This window comes from Chenopodium album, chromosome 1, assembly GCF_948465745.1.
Source record: "Chenopodium album chromosome 1, dcCheAlbu1.1, whole genome shotgun sequence".
Classification (NCBI taxonomy): Eukaryota; Viridiplantae; Streptophyta; class Magnoliopsida; order Caryophyllales; family Amaranthaceae; genus Chenopodium; species Chenopodium album.
The window spans coordinates 82443317-82459224 of NC_137834.1; the positions used below are offsets into that span (position 1 = coordinate 82443317).

The 15908-nt window shown below is 37.6% G+C and overlaps 1 long non-coding RNA gene and 1 other non-coding gene across 2 annotated transcripts; one reads left to right on the plus strand and one right to left on the minus strand.

The window, feature by feature from the left end:
• Positions 1-3531: 3531 nt before the first annotated feature.
• Positions 3532-4850, plus strand: LOC145616669 (uncharacterized). The gene is made up of 3 exons (XR_014107674.1): positions 3532-3868; positions 3964-4117; positions 4418-4850. It is a non-coding gene; the product is annotated as an uncharacterized LOC145616669 (long non-coding RNA).
• A 2786-nt stretch (positions 4851-7636) lies between these two features.
• On the minus strand, positions 7637-7743 carry LOC145565327 (small nucleolar RNA R71). Its single transcript, XR_014095012.1, has one exon. It is a non-coding gene; the product is annotated as a small nucleolar RNA R71 (small nucleolar RNA).
• Between the last annotated feature and the right edge of the window lie 8165 nt (positions 7744-15908).

Genomic DNA, 15908 nt, shown 5'->3' on the forward strand with positions numbered 1-15908 from the left:
GCTAGGCCATCCCGGTTCAATAATGATGCGAAAAATAATTACGAATTCATGTGGACATTCTTTGAAGAGCCAGCAGATTCTTCATAATAATTTTTCATGTGCTGCTTGCTTAGAAGGCAAGTTAATAATTCGCCCATCACCAGCTAAAATTAATTTTGAATCAATTAGTTTTCTAGAACGTATACAAGGAGATATTTGTGGGTCCATAAATCCCCCATGTGGACCATTTAGATATTTTATGGTTTTAATTGATGTATCAACTAGATGGTCACATGTGTCCTTGTTATCAACTCGTAACCTGGCGTTTGCGAGATTACTTGCCCAATTGATTAAGTTACGGGCACATTTTCCAGATACTCCTATTAAGACTATTCGGCTTGATAATGCTGGTGAATTTACATCTCAAGCTTTCAATGATTATTGCATGTCCATTGGGATAAATTTTGAACATCTTGTAGCTCATGTTCATACACAAAACGGTTTGGCTGAATCATTAATTAAACGTATTCAGTTAATTGCTAGACCATTGCTTATGAAATCCAATATCCCAATTTCTGCTTGGGGACATGTTGTATTACATGCAGCAGCACTAATTCGCATTAGGCCAACAAGTTATCACAAGTTCTCCCCATTACAATTGGTTTATGGTCAGGAACCAAATATTTCCCATCTAAGAATTTTTGGATGTGCGGTTTATGTTCCAATAGCTCCACCACAACGCTCTAAGATGGGTCCTCAAAGGAGGTTGGGAATATATGTTGGGTTTGAATCCCCGTCAATAATTAAATATCTTGAGCCTACAACAGGAAATTTATTAACGGCTCGTTTTGCAGATTGTCATTTTAACGAGTCACTTTTCCCAACATTAGGGGGAGAAAAGAGAGAGCTGGAAAAAGAAATTAAATGGAATGAATTATCATTATCTTATCTTGATCCTCGAACTATACAATGTGAACTGGAAGTTCAAAAGATAATTCATTTACAAAGTTTAGCAAATCAATTGTCAGACTCGTTTGCTGACCTAAAAAGAGTGACCAAGTCACATATTCCAGCTGTAAATGCTCCATTTAAAATAGATGTCCCGGAAGGACAAAATAAATTTGCTAATGAGTCTAAACCACGTCAGAAACGTGGAAGACCAATGGGTTCCAAAGATAAGAATCCTCGGAAAAGAAAAGGAGCATTGATTGATGATGGTCAAATTGAAGAAACAAATTCCGAAGGATCTCCAGAAGAGAATTTAGACATAATACAGGAAGAAATTCAGGTACCTGATAATGAAGAAATTTCAACAAATTATATCATGTCTAGAATTACATGGAACCGAAATCAAATTGACGTCGATGATGTTTTTGCATGCAATATAGCATTAGATGTTATGGATAATAATGAGGATCATGAACCAAAATCCATTGAAGAATGTAGACAAAGAAATAATTGGCCAAAATGGAAAGAAGCAATTGAATCAGAATTAAAATCTCTTAGAAAAAGAGAAGTATTCGGACCTGTAGTCCGTACACCTAAAGGTGTAAAGCCAGTGGGATATAAATGGGTCTTTGTGCAAAAGAGAAATGAAAAGGGTGAAGTTGTAAGATATAAGGCACGCTTAGTTGCACAAGGATTCTCACAAAGACCTGGTATTGATTATGAGGAGACATATTCTCCTGTGGTAGATGCAACTACTTTTAGATTTCTGATTAGTCTGGCAATAAGAGAAGGACTTGACTTACGTTTAATGGATGTAGTCACAGCTTATTTATATGGCCCACTGGATAATGACATTTACATGAAGCTCCCAGAAGGATTCAAGCTTCCAGAAGCAGCAAAATCTAGTTCTCGAGAACATTTTTGTATTAAATTGAACAAATCTCTTTATGGATTGAAACAATCTGGGCGTATGTGGTATAACCGTCTAAGTGAGTATTTGTTAAAAGAAGGTTATAAGAATGATCCTATCAGTCCATGTATTTTTATAAAGAAATTTGGATCAGGATTTGTTATAATTGCGGTGTATGTTGATGATTTGAATATCATTGGAACTCCTGAAGAGATTTCAGTGACTGTCAATTATTTAAAGAAAGAGTTCGAAATAAAAGATCTTGGAAAGACAAAATTATTTGATAGTGATGACTAGATAGAAATAATAGGTGTATGAAACTTTTACACAACCAAAATAATTATTAGAAAAAGCATCTAATTTGAGAATTTTAATGGTTTCAGCAGTTAGACAATAAAGTGCCGAAACAATGAAAAATTCTCAAGTTAGACAATAAAGTTTGAATACAATAAAGTTAGACAATATAAATTTTCCCTTATGTATTCAAACTTTATTGTCTAACTTGAGAATTTTTCATGCTTTTAGCAGTTGATGTTGAATTGGTCTGTCGGATTTTTCTGCAATAGTAATACTTTCCTCTTTCATTTGTGTTCTTGAAATCATGGATATGATATGTCTACTGAATTTTTCGATTTTATCTTTTGTCTTATGTATTAATTCTGTATTACCAGCTTGTGTTTAGTTTGAATTTGTACATTCACGTCAATCCTCCTTTATAATCTTTCATTAGTTTTATCAATTTTCACTGTTTTTTCTTGATTTGAAATGTATTAATTGGAAATAGTAATAAAGTTGTATGCACTATTTAGGTTATGGATTTTCCCGATGATTACAGAGCACAAGTCGCCGAAGATAGAATTTCCATTAGTTGTGGTGATAATGTACTGCAATACAAGCAAATAAGGTTAACTGAATTGGAATCAATGGAGTCTCTCCATCATTGTTTGAGAGAAATGGAGAGCAATGAGTGGCTTCCTACTATTCTTTTTCCATTTACTTTTGAGGGTTCTAACAACCCAAATATAGTAATGGTTAAGGTAGTTGATGGCAAACCAATCTCAGAATTTGATGCGAATTGGTTTTTTCCAATTCTGAAGGTTCGCAAAGACTTCACGTTGGAGGACAAATCCTTCAATAATGTGCGTTTGTATGCTAGTATGGGTTTTAAAAAATTTATGTCAAGTATTGTCAAGGATGTTGTAACCTATGTTACATGGACTCGGGTACGTGTGTCGGACACGGATACGTGTCCGAGTGTCCGATTCGTCAATTTCCAAAATTTTAGGACACGGGGACTCTGTCTTATATTTGGACACGGGTGCGGGGACACGGCACTTTCATATTTTACAAAAAAAAATATACAGTACATTACAAATTATTTAAATATTTCATTAATTTTCTTTGTTTAATACCTTGGAAATTAAAATATAATTTTTTAAAATAATTTCAAATGGAGTAATTTAAATAATACAGTAGCATGACAAATAATATAGATTAAAAAATACTTGTAGTAAAAGTAAGTATGTAGTAATAAGTGTACTGGTATAAAACAGAGAGAATGAGTGGTCAAAAGTCAAAGGACAAATAAAGTAACTAAATTCAAAGTCTACCACACAGCTGTCCCACTTTTCCACCCTTATTAATTAAGGGTTGTCCCACTTTTCCATCTTTTCCTCACTCATATCAGAGTAAATACCAAAATTTTCATTTTCTCTTGCTAATATCGACCAACTCATGCCGGAAATAATGGAGTCTGCGAAAAAATTATACTAAGTCACGATTTCAAGTTGGCAAAAATGGAGTTTCAGCCTCTCTCTGAAGTGTCCGAGTGCTCACTGCCAAATCTGACACGAATTCCATGTCCGTATCCGCGTCGTGTCGTGTCGACACGGACACTTCGGGATTTTGGCCGAGTCCGGTGAACATAGGTTGTAACATTTAAAGACAAAGCTTGTAGACCCATATTGGATTCTCAGCATATGTACATTGGTGAAGGCAATAAAGTTGTTTTTACTAATTATGAAAAAAGAGGTATATATTAGTACATCTTTATTTTTTTAGATTTAATAATATAATATAAGATTGATTGATTTTTTTTTCATTCATTTTTATTTTGTTTTTTTTAGAAGCGCATCATGATTGGATGTTTGAAGCAACTGAGTTATCCAAATTTTTCAAAAGCATAGGACAATATAAGGCAAGGGGTTCAGCTACCATATATTCAGAACCGAAGGCCTTTGGTGATTGGTTGATTACAACTAGTCATAATGATATACTTGGGTGAGTAAAACGAGTTAATCATATTTTTATTTATTTATATTTATATTTCCTTATTTATGTTGTATTTTAAATGATAATATAATATATGCTACGTATGCAAATTAAAGTATACACTTAATTTTTGTAAAATTTTATTATTAGATAATGACCATTATGCCATGATTGGTTTAAAACGAAAGTTCATTATTGTCTATTCATTTAAAAAAAAATATGAAAAGTTTACTGTTGAATGACATTTATATACATTTGATTTTGATTCTAAGTTTAGTTGATTTAATATATCTTTTTGTTTGTTTACAGAGACTTTAATATGATTTTTAAAAATGTGATTTTTTGGAATGATAGAATGAGAATCGAGTATATTATTAAATTATATGATTCTTTGGAGAGTGGTCGATGTGTAATATATCATGATGCTGAAGATGCATTTGCGGATGATAAAAATTACAAGATGTCAAGGCCGACAACTAGAAATTTTCGAGATGTTATTAGTAATTCAAAAAACGCAATCCTGAAACATGCGCAAATGAAGGCTGACGATGACTTTTTGGATAAATCTGACAAATATTTTCTAGGACTTCGAACTACATATCCTAGTTGGCGGTGTTCAAATATATTGGGAGCAACTCCTGGTATGATTGCAGCAACTCCTCAATTAAGATTAGAGCATTTGATATTAGAGCAAGGATTAACTCATCGAAGAGATATGTATCGACACGCCTTTCAAGTTACAAATGTAAGTCAATTTTTACTTTTCATTTAATTATTTTTATCAATATTAAGTCTATTTAATTATAGATTTGTAAAGATAAAATATAATTTTTTCTTCTATAATATAGGTACGATTTCCACTTGAAGAAGTGCAACATATGTAACAATATGTTTTTCCTATACATATGATTGCTTTTGCAAAATTACAAGATCAGATTCAGTTTGATGCTAAAAGCAATGTTCAATCGTTAGGGATGCTCAAGGAATGAGATAAATGAAAGGGACCAAGGGAGAACAAGAAATAAAGGCGGTTTAGCAAACTAGATTTGGAAAGAATTTGACAATTTTCATCTATTCTAATCCTTTTTGTAATGGACTTGATGTGTGTTTGGGAGTAATATGTGATGTATTCATTTTATATAGTATTTTACCCCCGTCCCTTGGTCATAATTAGTAGTGTTTTTGGCTCTTTAGAGCCACTTTTATTACTAATTGGTGTTTTCTAGTGTTTTCGTAGATTTGGTTGACTTTTGCAGGGATTTATGCTTTTGGAGTATTTTCCCGAGATATTTTGGAGCAATCACGAGCACTGGAGAAGCACGACCAGATTTTATAGCCCAGGGCCGGTTGGAGCCATCGAACCGGTGATTAAGGGCTCGGTAGAGGTGATACCGGGGCGTTTGGACCGAGTATTCAAGACCTAAAGAGGAAACCCAGATTGGCTCGAAGAATTGGAGCCCAATCGAAGTCCGAATATTGGCCCAAATGATCCGCCCGGCCAAAAAGGCTGGCGCCCGGAGGCGCGCCCGGCCGGGCGGGAGGAGCGCCCGGTGATGCGCCCGGCCGGGCGCGAGATTGTTGTTAGAGGTGAAAAAAAGGCGCGCCCGATCGGGCGGTGCCTCGCCCGATCGGGCGCGTGTTTATTTAGGAGACAATTAGAGTCGTATTAATTTGTTTTAGTTTAGGATTTTTGTACGGAGTATAAATACTCCTCCGTAATACGTTTTTAGATCGCCTCTTGTTTTGGGGAGGAGATCTTCTTCTCTCTTCTTCTTCTCTTAAACTTCTTTCTCTTAGACTTTCTCTCTCTACTTAGTATTTTTCTCTCTCTTAAAATTCTCTCTAAACCTTTGTTCTTATTTCTTTGATTAATTCCAGATTTACTTTGGTGACGATTTCTCTTCCCTTAATCTTAGTTATTTATTTTATTCCTTTGATCATGATTTATTTTATTGCTTTGCTTAGTTTATATTTAATTATGTGTGAGTAGTTTAATTTCTAGGGTTTATGGGGATCTAATAAATAATATGAAGGGGTAAATTTATTGTTGTTGATTATCAATGCTAGATTAATTTCCTATTGATTGATTTAATGCTCTGTGACTGGATTAGGCCTATCTTTTATGCATGAGTTTGACAATATTGATTCAAGAATCGAGAGATGAGAATTAATGTTTAGGTCTAGTTTCAATAGGCAAGTTAATTTATAAATGGTTAAGTCAAGATTCGAGAGATGAGATTTAATACCGATAAATTAATTGTGTGATTGTAATAAGTAGCGAGAGCCCTTTACAATCTGGTTAATTGATGCATTGATGATTGACTATTATTGATTGTTGGTATTGCATGATGATTTCTTATTGGATTGTTTTAATGTTTTACAATTGCGGCTTGTAAAAGTATAGCAATATTAAATTGATGAATCGAGCAGATGTTAATTTGATATTAAAGGCTATTTTCGATAAGAACTTAGATCTAGTAAATTGTGAGAGCCTGTTAGATCTATGTTGATTAATAAATTGCGAGAGCCTGTTAATCATGTTATTTATGCCATGTCAATGATTAATTACCCTATTTTACCCCGGAATATTATTTATTGGTGAACCTATGCCCTAGATCCTTTTATATATTATTTTCTCCCTTTTCCTACTCTTTTTAGTTTAGTTTCATATTCAACTTTTAATATTGGTTACTTAAATAATTTAGATTATAATATTTAATTAGGAGTAAAAAGACTTGTTTCCCTGTGGAGATCGACCCTACTTCCCTATCTACTTTAGTTAGTGAATTAGGTAATTATTTTTGATTAGGGGATACGACTTTACCCTGTCAAAATTTGGCGCCGTTGCCGGGGAAACGGTTTTATTTTTATTTCTGATTATTTTTGTAGTCTAGATTATTTCCCTTTTTGTCTCAGAGAGCGTTAGTTCTCTGAGACAAATCTCATATTTGCTTCTAGTTTTTGTTTATGCCCAGGTGTTCCAGATCAGGTTACATCCCATTCGATCCTGAGATCGAACGTTCCTTCCATAGACAGAAAAACTTCTACAAGCAAATCCTGGCGGATTCTGGTGATAATAACAATAATCACCGAGATTCTCCAACTGGTTCTAGCAATTCAGAGGCATCATCAGACACAGAATCAGAGATGGCGGTTCCAAAGAAACTTAGTGATTATTCACAACCAAAGCTTACGGATTTCCCACATCTCGCTCCCACTCCGGCTCTTGATGGGGTTCAATTTGAAATTAAGCCTCAATTTATAACGATGATAGAGAGGAAGCAATTCAGTGGAGCCAAGGGTGAAGACCCGAATCTTCACATTGCCGACTATTGTCAATATTGCAACACCATAAGGCAAGCCGGGGTCACTCAAGACCAAATCAGGGAGATTCTCTTTCCCTTTTCTTTAATTGGAAAAGCTAAATTGTGGTTTAATGGTCTAAATAGAACTACGCTTGGTATAACTGACTGGGAAACTCTTGTTTTGAATTTTTATAACAAATATTATCCTGCAGAGAGAACAGCAGTACTACGGAGTGCGATTCAGAATTTCGCCCAAGAAGCCGATGAGTCTTTATATGAGGCTTGGGAGAGGTTCAAGGACTTACAAAGAGAATGCCCTCACCACAATTTAGCACAATGGCAGTTAATCCAAGCCTTTTATAACGGCATTGGAAATTCTTCTAGAATAATTTTAGACTCTGCAGCTAGTGGGAGATTTATGAATCTTAATGTTGATGACGCAGGTCAGGTTATTGAAGATATGGCGATACACAATTCCCAATATGGGAATCCAAGAGGATTTGCTAACAAGGGGAAACATAGCGTCGACTCTGTATCCTTTTTGCAAGCTCAACTGACCTCTATTTGTCAAAAATTAGATAATCTGAGCACTGCTAACGTAGCCAATGTTTCTGCGATTAATAATAATTCTAATGAGGCTTTCTGTGAAAATTGTGGTATTGTAGGTCATTGGGAGCAGGATTGCAGGAGTTCCGTGGAGCAAGTTAATGCCTTCCAAGCTTATAGGCAGAATAACCCATACTCCAACACTTACAATCCTGGGTATCAGAATCATCCATACCTTTCCTACCGGAGCACTAATGTTCAAAATCCCCCACCACAAGAACCACAGGTGCCACAGCAACAGCAGCAGAAATACTATCATCCCAATGCTGGCCAAAAGAATCAACCACAACAACCCCCCTCATCTTCAGACCCTTCTTTAGGGGAAATTAGAGCAATGTTGGTTAATATGCAAAAGCACATGGAGAGCAAAGATGCGACAATTGATCAAATTCTAGCGCATAACAAAATTGTAGATAATCAAATTGCGCAACTCTCCGCTACTCTACAAGCACGCCAACAAGGAGCCCTGCCGGCACAGCCGACTAGGCCTACGGATCAAGCATTTGCGATTACTCTAAGAAGTGGTTCAAACTATGAAGGGCCCTCTATGCCCAGAGTTGATGAACCTATTTTATTAAATAATGCTAATCTTGATTCCATTAAACCAAACAATGTAGTTGCTAGCCCTGCAGGGCTAGAAGATAATACTAACACATCTAATCCTACATTGCAGGGTAAAACTCCGGAGAAGGTGGCTACTCCAGACAAAGAGAAAAATGCTCAAAAGCCAATTATCAAACTTCCTTTCCCCAATCGTCAATTGAAGACAAACTTGGATAAGCAGTTTGGTAAGTTCCTGGAGGTGGTTAAGGATTTGAAGGTAACAGTCCCCTTTACTGAATTGATCACACAAATCCCCTCATATGCAAAATTTATGAAAGAAATTTTGACGAGAAAAAGGTCTATTAGTGAGGTAGAGACAGTAGCCTTCACTGCAGAGTGTAGTGCCGTACTTCAAAATAAGTCTCCACCTAAATTGAAAGATCCGGGTAGTTTTTCTATCCCTTGTCATATCGGTAATCTTCTGATCGATAATGCATTATGTGATTTGGGTGCTAGTGTTAGCGTTATGCCATTATCTGTGTGTTCTAAGTTAAATATGGGTAAATTAAAAGCTACCAATATAACTCTGCAAATGGCCGACCGTTCTTTCAAATACCCCCTAGGTGTTTTAGAGGACGTCCCCGTTAGAGTAGGTAAATTTTATATACCTGTAGACTTTGTTGTTCTTGATATGGCTGAGGATATGCAAACCCCAATTATTCTGGGTAGACCATTCCTTAACACTGCAGGAGCAGTCATAGATGTTAGAAGTGGTAAGCTAACACTATCTGTAGGGGATGATAAAGTGGTTTTTAATCTGAATAATACCCTCAAAAGCTCCATGACTGAGGAGAAATGTTTCAGTGTTAATGTGGTTGTAAATTATTCTAATAAGCCCCAAGCTCTTGAAAAAGATCCCTTGGAGGCGGTATCTTGTGTTGTATCCCTTTCAGATGAGATAGACAAATGGCAGAAGGAAGTCGATACAATAGAAAGAGCATTCTACAATGTTGGTCTTGGTTTCGAGGATGAACAAGTGGAACCGATAGAGCAAGTTGTGCAAATCGAGCCTACGGTAAGTGTTCCGCCAGATCGAGTTGCAAGTGTTGAACACAATGACAATTTGAAGCAACATTCGATCGAAGAAGGGTTTTTAGTGCGTAGCATTGAAGATCCCCCTGTCCAAGTCATGGAGGATCCACCAGATAAGGCGACTTGGCGTCCCACAGGACATGTCAGGAAGCCGCATCGCGGCCTAAACATCGCTAGACCGGGTGAGAAACCACCCGATCAAGCGTTAGGCCAAGGGTCTTAGGAATTGTACTTGGTAAGAAGGTCGTGCGGGACCTAGATAAACCAGCGCTTTGCGGGAGGCAACCCGTATTTTTAATGTTTTTTGGACCAGTTTTTCTTTTCGTTTTCTTAAGTGAGGAGAGATGAGGGAATTTAATGAGTTTTTTTTTTTGAGTATTTGTACAGGTTTGAAGGAAAATAGTTAGACAACTTTTTGAGAACAGAAGGAAATTAGCTATCACCGAATTAGTCTCGGGCCCGACCGGGCGAAGCTCGCCCGATCGGGCGCGAGAGCAATATTTCAAAATAGGAAATTTCGCCCGACCGGGCGAGAGGCGCCCGATCGGGCGCAAATTTTGACGTATACGGACTAATTTGTCCGCCCGATCGGGCAAGCCTCGCCCGACCGGGCGCGAGAAGTGAAGAATTTCTGGGCAAAATTTCGCCCGATCGGGCGAATGGCGCCCGATCGGGCGCGAGAACAAGATGGAAAATTTTGGCCAGATCGCCCGACCGGGCGAGAAGCGCCCGATCGGGCGCGAACACGTGACAAATTTTATCGCCCGACCGGGCGACGTCCGCTCGACCGGGCGCGAGAAAAAGCCCAACATTCTCCAGATCGCCCGATCGGGCGAACCACCGCCCGACCGGGCGCGAGTCCACTTACGCGTCCCTTCTTCTTTCTTTCTTCTTTCTTTCTTCATTTCTTCTTTCCTCCATTACTTTCTCTCTCTAAAACTCAAATTTTCTCTGACTTCTCTCTAAGATTTCTCCTCCATTACCAATCCAAATTCAAAACTTTTTATATATTTGTAATCCTCTCTTCATCCTCTTCACTCTCATACAAAAATTTTTCAGTTTTAATTCCAAAAAATTTTCGACCCATTTCTCTACATGGCTTCAAAGAGAGCAAGATCAATTTTTGGTAGGAGCTCCAGCTCGAGGGAGGAGTACGACCCAGACTTACAGCTCCCGTATTGGCCGATGATCCGGATCGTGAGCCGGGAACAGAAAGAACGTTTGGAGCATTTGGTCGGTCGTGAGGTAATCCCTTCTCGGTGGTTACACCGCCCTACCTTAGAATCATATGGTTTGTTTGATTATGTTAAACGATTTTTGAATGATATTGGCATGAGAAAATTCGTTGACATGCATTATCCTACATACCGAGAACTTACATGTGAATTTTTGTCCACTTTTCATGTTGTTAGTAGTAGAAATGGACCTAATTTATTTTTCAGGTTAAATAATAGAAATATTAGTTTAACTTTTGTTGAATTTTGTAAAATTTTTGAATTAAATTCTGAATTATCTCACCAGTGGCATGAAGATTATAAAATGGGTGATTTATATTTTGCTTTGACTGGTTTACCTGCCCCCGACCCCCAACATGCTAGTACCAAACCCATTCACCACCCTGTCCCGAAAATCTGGCAAAGGTTTGCGGGATTGTGTTTCTTGGGTAGGGCCGAGCCTCATAACGCTCAAACCAACGAACTAGCTATAATAGGACATTATGTATACGGGTTCGGGAAATTGAACATAGGCAGGTTCATAGTTCATCACCTGAGTCGGCATGCCACAACCAGCACCACTTCCAAGTCCCCTATCCGTTTAGGTGGCCTTATCACTCGAATAGCGGTGAAAAAGGCCGGTTTTGTAGTAGACGGACCCCACCAGCTGACTAACTGTGGACCTGACACCTACATGACTGCTAGGTATTTTGAAGATGTGGGGTGGGTTAGGCCGGATAGCGAGCAGACACCCTTTTGGTGTATTAGGACTGGGAATGAGCAACCCTTGCCTATTTTTCCCCTTCCCAGTCCAGACTTGACCGCCTTTCCCCCAGGGCAACTTTCCTATACCTATGATGCTTTAGTTGCCAACGCTAGGGGACAGGCACCACCACCACCAGTTCCACCACCTCAGCCCCAGCCCGAGGTGGCTTTCTCTCCACCTCGTATGTCTCATTCCGTCCCTCATGTTGACTCTGACCCAGTTTGGGACTTTCAGAGTATAGGTCAGGCCCTAGGACGTATTGAGCATGCACAGACTGACCTTAGGAGGATGGTGGGCTCTATTGACCACAGGTTAGGGTACCTAGAGAGGAACCAGGGTAGAGCCCTCTACCCTATGTACGATGATTATGCTCGTCGGGGCAACATTCTCGACGACGCTATCCACCCTGACTGGTTTCAGCCTCCACCCCAGGGATACGGTAGGGATCCCACTGCCCGTGGTATTTACTCTAACTATTCTTCCTTTTTCGGGTACGGGCAGGACATTCCTTTCGGGGGACCGGCGGGGGGGAGTTTTCACGCTGACTATTTTGGTGGTAGCTCTTCTGGTGCAGGTGGTGCAGGTGGCAGTGGAGGTGCGGGCTTCGGCTCGATGGACGAGGATGATGAGGACTAGCTATGCTGGGCTAGTTTCCGAGCCAATGAGGACATTGTCTGATTCTGGCTTGGGGGAGATTTTGGTTTGGTATTTTTCTTTTTCTCTTTTCTTTTATTTTTGGTGTGTTTTCTTAGGTTAGATTTTTCGCTTTCTAGGTTAGCTTTATTGCTTTCTTTATATATAAAAATGCAAAAAAAAATTGAAAAATTAAAAAATACAAAAATACGTTCCAATGAATTATAAATTATGCTTCCCTGTGCCCCTTACTTGAGAAAAATTGTTTTGATTCCTGGTATTTGATGATAAGCATTATGGATTAGTTGATCATGATTTGATGTTTGAGTGCCTTGAAACCTTAACATGCGTCAATTTTGTCCAACTACTTGTGAATATAGTGCTTGACTAGTTGATTTGGTTAGGAAATGTGTGATAGTTCCATTTTTCCTGGTATGTCAATGAATTTGAGTATTGGTTTGCTACTATTAGTAATATTTATATGATTCATTATTATGCACATTGAGGAGGACGAAGGCATTTGTTCTTTTAGGTAGCCTCCAGATGATTGTAGATACATTTGTTCCCTTCTTGCTACCCATGTTGTTGCCTTGACTTTTTGTTGTTTATTAGCCATATTACAAGCCTATTTTGCCCCATTGGTTACTAGTCCCAAGCTTGGCTTGGGGGAGCTATTAGTGAGTGAGGTGAGGGAGTTGTAGTGTGCTTACTATTTGCACAAATTTGGGTGGGATTTGAGAAGTTGTTTTGTTGTTATTCATGTTTATTTTTGATGAGTTTCAGAGTTATATTTTCTTGAAAAAATAAAGCATGATGTTATGAAAAACTAGAAGTTCAAAGAAATAAAAAATGTGAAAAATAAGTGAACTTCAAAAGAAAAAAAAGAAAAAAAAATGTTCAAATGTTCTAGTTGGAGGTTTGTAAAGAATAATTCTGAGCCTCAATGAAAAAAATTCAAGTTTGGAAAATAAAGTTTGTTTATTCACTCTATTGCTCCATTATTATATCTTATGAGTGAAATTGTAAGAGTTGGGATTATTTATTATGATTGGAGTATATTTGGTTGATGTTAGAGTTGGTTATGTAGGAGATGTTGATCATTATTTATTTTGATCATGGGCTTTATTAGGATTTGCTCCCTTAAGCATAGCTTCTCTCTCACTTATTCCCAAATTTATCCTACCCTTTACCCTAGCCTTACATTACAAGCTTAAAAGACCTTCCGACTTTGTGCATAGAACTGTATGAATGTGAAAGTGTTGCTTATCAATGCAAGTTATGATTTGGCATATTTCGAGTCGACTAGTAGGATTGAGCGTTCATTGTTTTTATACACACGAGAGTGTGAGTTGGGAGGGCATTGTTCACATTAAAGGGGTGGTTGGAGAACGATCGAGTACATCTTTTACTCGCCACATAAATGAGAGTCGAGTGTGTGAGCACTAGTCTTGAATTCTGTATGCTCTTGTGGTTTGCTCTGTTTGACAATTGTTAGGGAAGAAAGGTAATTGGATGGATTTGATTGGTTGACTCTGAAGCGTGTTTATTTGATTTACCCTGGATCGCTTGTGCTTGATTTTTACTTATTGGGGTGAAGCATATTTATTGATTCATTGATGAGATCTTTGCTTAGGGACAAGCAAAGGTTTGGCTTGGGGGAGTTTGATGTATTCATTTTATATAGTATTTTACCCCCGTCCCTTGGTCATAATTAGTAGTGTTTTTGGCTCTTTAGAGCCACTTTTATTACTAATTGGTGTTTTCTAGTGTTTTCGTAGATTTGGTTGACTTTTGCAGGGATTTATGCTTTTGGAGTATTTTCCCGAGATATTTTGGAGCAATCACGAGCACTGGAGAAGCACGACCAGATTTTATAGCCCAGGGCCGGTTGGAGCCATCGAACCGGTGATTAAGGGCTCGGTAGAGGTGATACCGGGGCGTTTGGACCGAGTATTCAAGACCTAAAGAGGAAACCCAGATTGGCTCGAAGAATTGGAGCCCAATCGAAGTCCAAATATTGGCCCAAATGATCCGCCCGGCCAAAAAGGCTGGCGCCCGGAGGCGCGCCCGGCCGGGTGGGAGGAGCGCCCGGTGACGCGCCCGGTCGGGCGCGAGATTGTTGTTAGAGGTGAAAAAAAGGCGCGCCCGATCGGGCGGTGCCTCGCCCGATCGGGCGCGTGTTTATTTAGGAGACAATTAGAGTCGTATTAATTTGTGTTAGTTTAGGATTTTTGTACGGAGTATAAATACTCCTCCGTAATACGTTTTTAGATCGTCTCTTCTTTTGGGGAGGAGATCTTCTTCTCTCTTCTTCTTCTCTTAAACTTCTTTCTCTTAGACTTTCTCTCTCTACTTAGTATTTTTCTCTCTCTTAAAATTCTCTCTAAACCTTTGTTCTTATTTCTTTGATTAATTCCAGATTTACTTTGGTGACGATTTCTCTTCCCTTAATCTTAGTTATTTATTTTATTCCTTTGATCATGATTTATTTTATTGCTTTGCTTAGTTTATATTTAATTATGTGTGAGTAGTTTAATTTCTAGGGTTTATGGGGATCTAATAAATAATATGAAGGGGTAAATTTATTGTTGTTGATTATCAATGCTAGATTAATTTCCTATTGATTGATTTAATGCTCTGTGACTGGATTAGGCCTATCTTTTATGCATGAGTTTGACAATATTGATTCAAGAATCGAGAGATGAGAATTAATGTTTAGGTCTAGTTTCAATAGGCAAGTTAATTTATAAATGGTTAAGTCAAGATTCGAGAGATGAGATTTAATACCGATAAATTAATTGTGTGATTGTAATAAGTAGCGAGAGCCCTTTACAATCTGGTTAATTGATGCATTGATGATTGACTATTATTGATTGTTGGTATTGCATGATGATTTCTTATTGGATTGTTTTAATGTTTTACAATTGCGGCTTGTAAAAGTATAGCAATATTAAATTGATGAATCGAGCAGATGTTAATTTGATATTAAAGGCTATTTTCGATAAGAACTTAGATCTAGTAAATTGCGAGAGCCTGTTAGATCTATGTTGATTAATAAATTGCGAGAGCCTGTTAATCATGTTATTTATGCCATGTCAATGATTGATTACCCTATTTTACCCCGGAATATTATTTATTGGTGAACCCATGCCCTAGATCCTTTTATATATTATTTTCTCCCTTTTCCTACTCTTTTTAGTTTAGTTTCATATTCAACTTTTAATATTGGTTACTTAAATAATTTAGATTATAATATTTAATTAGGAGTAAAAAGACTTACTTCCCTGTGGAGATCGACCCTACTTCCCTATCTACTTTAGTTAGTGAATTAGGTAATTATTTTTGATTAGGGGATACGACTTTACCCTGTCAATATGTAATTGTCAAACTTTAGGATTTAGTTGTGGTCAGTAGTATTAGAACTTAAATAATTTTGATTGGCTTATTCTGCCTTTCATTTAGACAATGAACGAGCTTACTTATTACACAATTCAGTGTATATGTGAAGTTGAATTCATGCTTTTGAACATCAATGAGGCTTAAATTTTGCATGAAATTAGTTAATAAGACTAGTATTATATAACTGAATTATTGCATTTTTTTATATGGATGATGCTTCATTGGGAAAATTTGATGGGAAA